Source organism: Amphiura filiformis, chromosome 9, assembly GCF_039555335.1.
Source record: "Amphiura filiformis chromosome 9, Afil_fr2py, whole genome shotgun sequence".
NCBI lineage: Eukaryota > Metazoa > Echinodermata > Ophiuroidea > Amphilepidida > Amphiuridae > Amphiura > Amphiura filiformis.
Genome location: NC_092636.1, coordinates 39,572,204 through 39,578,203, shown reverse-complemented (window position 1 = coordinate 39,578,203; position 6,000 = coordinate 39,572,204). Strand labels below are relative to the sequence as shown.

Here is a 6,000-nt window from a genome sequence, read left to right as displayed (position 1 = left end):
ATGGTGACCCATTCTTGCAGAAGTCTGTCAGTGATATCACAGGTAATATTGGCTTAATTTAGTTGGATATTATGTATTTCTTGAAACCTTTGTTAGTGATGATGAGTGTAGCTGAGAATATTTTGAAGACAACCCATTTTGACACCTCTACTGAGACAAGTTCAGTTTTCATTCATGTTGTGTTTGGTTATTCTCATTTCTCACAATATCATACCATGTTTCACCTTCATTCCAGCACACACACACACAAATCATATAGACCATGGTGATCCATTCTTGCAAAAGTCTGTCCATGATATCACAGGTAAGATTGGCCTAATTTAGTTGGAATTATGTATTTCTTGAAACCTTTGTTAGTGATGATGAGTGTAGCTGAGAATATTTTGAAGACAAACCATTTTGACACCTCTACTGAGACAAGTTCAGTTTTCATTCATGTTGTGTTTGGTTATTCTCATTTCTCACAATATCATACCATGTTTCGCCTTCATTCCAGCACACACACACACAAATCATATTGACCATGGTGCTCCATTCTTGCAGAAGTCTGTTCATGATATCACAGGTAAGATTGGCCTAATTTAGTTGGAATTATGTATTTCTTGAAACCTTTGTTAGTGATGATGAGTGTAGCTGAGAATATTTTGAAGACAAACCATTTTGACACCTCTACTGAGACAAGTTCAGTTTTCATTCATGTTGTGTTTGGGCATTATTCTCATTTCTCACAATATCATACCATGTTTTCACCTTCATTCCAGCACACACACAAATCATATTGACCATGGTGATTCATCCTTGCAGAAGTCTGTCCATGATATCACAGGTAAGATTGGCTTAATTTAGTTGGAATTATGTATTTCTTGAAACCTTTGTTAGTGATGATGAGTGTAGCTGAGAATATTTTGAAGACAAACCATTTTGACACCTCTACTGAGACAAGTTCAGTTTTCATTGATGTTGTGTTTGTTTATTATTCACATTTCTCACAATATCATACCATGTTTCGCCTTCATTCCAGCACACACAGAAATCATATTGACCATTGGTGACCAATTCTTGCAGAGGTCTGTCAGTGATATCACAGGTAAGATTGGCCTAATTTAGTATTTTGCAATTAAGTATTTTGTAAAATCTTTGTTAGTGATGATGAGTGTAGCTGAGAATATTTTGAAGACAAACCATTTTGACACCTCTACTGAGACAAGTTCAGTTTTCATTGATGTTGTGTTTGGTTATTATTCTCATTTCTCATAATGTCATGCCATGTTTCACCTTCATTCCAGCACACACTCAAATCATATCGACCATGGTGACCCATTCTTGCAGAAGTCTGTCAGTGATATCACTGGTAAGTTTGGCCTAATTTAGTTGGAATTATGTATTTCTTAAAACCTTTGTTAGTGATGATGAGTGTAGCTGAGAATATTTTGAAGACAAACCATTTTGACACCTCTACTGAGACAAGTTCAGTTTTCATTCATGTTGTGTTTGTTTATTATTCACATTTCTCATAATGTCATACCATGTTTCATCTTCATTCCAGCACACACACAAATCATATTGACCATGGCGATCCATTCTTGCAGAAGTCTGTCCATGATATCACAGGTATCGACCATGGTGACCCATTCTTGCAGAAGTCTGTCAGTGATATCACTGGTAAGTTTGGCCTAATTTAGTTGGAATTATGTATTTCTTGAAACCTTTGTTAGTGATGATGAGTGTAGCTGAGAATATTTTGAAGACAAACCATTTTGACACCTCTACTGAGACAAGTTCAGTTTTCATTCATGTTGTGTTTGGGCATTATTCTCATTTCTCACAATTTCATACCATGTTTTCACCTTCATTCCAGCACACACACAACTCATATTGACCATGGTGACCCATTCTTGCAGAAGTCTGTCCATGATATCACAGGTAAGATAGGCTTAATTTAGTTGGAATTATGTATTTCTTGAAACCTTTGTTAGTGATGATGAGTGTAGCTGAGAATATTTTGAAGACGAAAACCATTTTGACACCTCTACTGAGACAAGTTCAGTTTTCATTCATGTTGTATTTGGTAATTATTCTCATTTCTCACAATAACGATACCATGTTTCACCTTCATTCCAGCACACACACAAATCATATAGACCATGATGATCCATTCTTTTTTTTTATCTTTCCACAGAGCACACAAGGTGCCCTGTGTATTTATTTATCAAACATGATCTCAGTTATACATAGTTATAAAAGCCACAATTATACAGAATAATTACAATAATATTACATTGATGAAAGTAACTGTTATTACATATTTATAGAGTTCCATCTTTTTTTCCATTCATACATTTTACCTTTATTGTTTGCAATGTGTTTTTCAGTCTCGCGACACTATTAAGCATACCTTTAAAACCTTGTATGTCCAGCTTATTTTTATTACATCTTGCATTATAAATAAACCTTCTCCCCTGGAGAACAACAAAATTATAATGACAATAATCAACATCTAATATGCCCATCAGAACATCCTTCATGGTAAGAGTAACACTTTTTTTAAAGATATTATCTTGAACCTTCTTCCAAAATTGAGCAGAAGTACCACATTGCCAAAATAAATGTGGGATATTTTCTAACTCCTGATTACAAAAAGTACAGAGATTTGAATCAACATAACCATATTTAAATAGATTTTCATTTATACCTATAATTCTATGCAGAATTTTGAATTGAAAATACCTAAGTTTGGTTGATAGGGAGGAAGACAAGGGAATCCTGTAAATATCGTTCCAATTTAAATTCATATCATGAAAAAAGACAGCCCATTTGGCCTCGGCTTTGGGCGTCTTAAACAACTCGTCAACGCAACCTTTGTGAACCAATTTGCAGACCTTCTTAGAGGAACAGATAAGAGCAAGCATATCATCATGATCATTCTGAACAGTTCCCAAGTCTTCCCCCTCTCGACACTTCTGATCCATACATTTGGAATGGCATAGATTAGAGCAAAATATTCCAAAAAGTTACATTGTAAATTATACTTGGTCTTCAAGATATCAAGGGGAAGAAAACTATCATCTTCATTTAAAATATCAGAAATAAATTTAATACCTTTCTCATGCCAGACTTTTTTGTAAACAGTGTTTTGGGCGATAACAATAGATGAATTATTCCATAATATTTGATGTCTAAAATGACTTGAAGGAGAATCATAAGTAATTGTACACCAAGCGTTGAGAATTTCACCAATAAACACATTCTTAATAAGCTTAATACATTTCTCCTCTGGTTTAGTGTTACATTCAAAAAAAAGATTACCACCAATCTGTTTCATATAAAACATATAAAAACATTTCCATTTACCATTGTTGTTCACATCCAAGAGACGTTTAACCCAAGCCACTTTAAGCCCATTAATAACTGAGGGAATGTGAACCATCTTGAGGCCCCCTTTCTCATAGTCACCAATGATGGACTTTCTGCTGAGCTTATCTGGTTTTCCTGACCAAATAAATTTAAATATTATCGAGTCAACCTCCTTCAAAAAATTATCAGGTGGTTTAGGTAAAACAGAAAACAGAAAAATTAATTGAGAAAGACCCAAGGATTTAACAATTGTAATTTTACCAATTGGACTTAAATCTCTCATCGACCAAATTGCAAGATTTCCTTGAGTTTTTTAAGTTTTGGAACGAAATTTAATTCAAAAATATTGCTCAGATCAGAACTAAAAACTACACCCAAAAGACGAACAGGATTGGCAGTAAAATGTAAATCATCATTGTTTAAATCAGGAGGATTATCCTTAAACAAAGCTAAAGGGAGTAACTCAGATTTATCCAAGTTAATTTTCAAGCCAGAGTAAATTTGGAAAGTCTCAAGAATGTGAACAACTCTGTGAAGGGAGCCAACATCCTTTAAGTAAATAGTGGTATCATCCGCATAAGCACTAATAATAATTTCAGTATTCTCAACCATGATACCTTTAACACTATTATCATTTCTGATGGCCAAATTCAAAATCTCACTACTAATTATATAAAGCAGCGGACTAAGTGGACAACCTTGACGAAGTCCACAAAACAATAAAAAAAATCAGAAGCATGTCCATTGTTCATAACACACGAGGTAATATCTGTATAGAAAACTTTCACCCAATTAATCAAATCATCACCAAAATTAAACAATTTTAATGCCTTAAACACAAAGGACCATTCAAGTTTGTCGAATGCCTTTTCAAAATCAATTAAAAACATAATACCAACAAGATTATTTTCATTTACATAATTAATAACATCAAGGGCAAGCCTGATGTTTTCACCAATGTAACGTCCTTTCAGGAAACCTGTCTGGTCATTATGAATAATATTAGGCAAAACCTTTTTTAAACGAAGGGCAATACATTTTGTAATAATTTTATAATCAGTATTGAGTAATGAAATAGGCCTCCAATTTTTCAGGTAGATCGGATCTTTATCTTTTTTCGGGATCAGGTTACTTATTCCCCTACGTTGATCAATTGAAAGGCTTCCATTGTCAAAAGAATAATTATAACTGTTGATAAGAAAGTGAACAATATCGTTGAAACAAAACTTATAAAATTCAGTAGGGAAACCGTCTGTGCCAGGAGTCTTATTATTAGGCATTAACACTAAAGCTTCCTTACATTCATTTACAGTGACCAGTCCCTCACACACTTTTTGGGAATCCTCATCTAATTTTGAAAAAGTAGTATCCGTTGCCAAAATGTCATTGAGTTCAAAATTGAGCATTACAAGAGGTATACAAATTTTGATAAAACTGTTTTTCCTCATTAAGAATATCGGCACCTTTAGTGTGGATTTGGCCGTTATCTGATTCCAATTTAGTGATGACCTTCTGCTTTTGATTTCTTTTTTTCCAAATTGATAAAATATTTGGAGTTTCGTTCACCATGCTCAACCCAATTGGCTCTGGACCTAACAATACAGCCTTCTGTTTTGATCTTATAAAAAGAATCAAGTTGGGATTTACATTCTTTAATCTCATTCAAAATACCATCAGAAGGCTCATCACTATATTTTTTTTCAAGATTATTTAGATTTGTAACTAAATTGCCCTCCTGAATCTTGCGTTTCCTGGAAATTTTGGCTGAATATTCTATTGTCTTCGATCTTATTTGACATTTCACAAAATCCCATAAAAAATTAGGATTCAACTCCTTATTACTATCATCATTAACAATATCATTAATACATTGTTTCACAACATTAACATATTCATTATCATGCAACAAGGATGTGTTAAATTTCCAAAATCTGCGCCTCTAGCCTCGCTTTTGTTGTTACAACATTAAGGCTGATGGAGGAGGGATCTGTTTTAAACCCAGGGTTAATTTGACAGTCTTCAATCTGAGAAAATAAATTGAAGGAAACAAGAAAAAGTCCAAACGACATTGAACAGGAGGCTTTGAGTTGGAGTGCCAAGTATATCTGAAAACATTAGGATTCCTCTTTCTCCAGATATCAATTAGATCGTAATCTTTCATAACATCATGAATTCTGTTTTGAGAATTGAAATGGGTATGAGCACGACCACCTCTTTTGTCCCACACAACATCCAGGACACAATTGAAATCTCCTCCCCAGATAATTGATTCACAGTCAAAGTCAGACAATTTTCTATGAATATTCTCAAAAAAACTTGGGTCATCCTTATTTGGCCCATAGACATTAATAAGAGTAACTTTATTATCATTTAAAATAAGATCCAAAATAATGACACGGCCCTCATCGTCGTTAAAATTTTTATTAATTTGGAAATTGCACGAATTTTTAAATAAAATGCAAACACCTCTACTGTTGGATGTCCCATGCGAAAAATAAACATTATTGTTACCCCAATCATCAATCCATTTTTGTTCAATGTCTGATGTTGAATGAGTTTCCTGAATAAAAAAAATATCAGCATCCCTGTTTCTGAGCCAGGCAAACACCTGGTTGCGCTTATTTTGATCCCCCAAGCCGGGTGCGT

The 6,000-nt window shown here is 34.0% G+C and overlaps 1 long non-coding RNA gene across 1 annotated transcript; it reads left to right on the top strand.

Annotated features, from left to right (window-relative positions):
- The first annotated feature begins 232 nt into the window (after positions 1-232).
- Positions 233-1,351, top strand: LOC140160326 (uncharacterized). Its single transcript, XR_011859953.1, has 3 exons — positions 233-304; positions 1,022-1,087; positions 1,287-1,351. It is a non-coding gene; the product is annotated as an uncharacterized lncRNA (long non-coding RNA).
- The last annotated feature ends 4,649 nt before the right edge of the window (positions 1,352-6,000 follow it).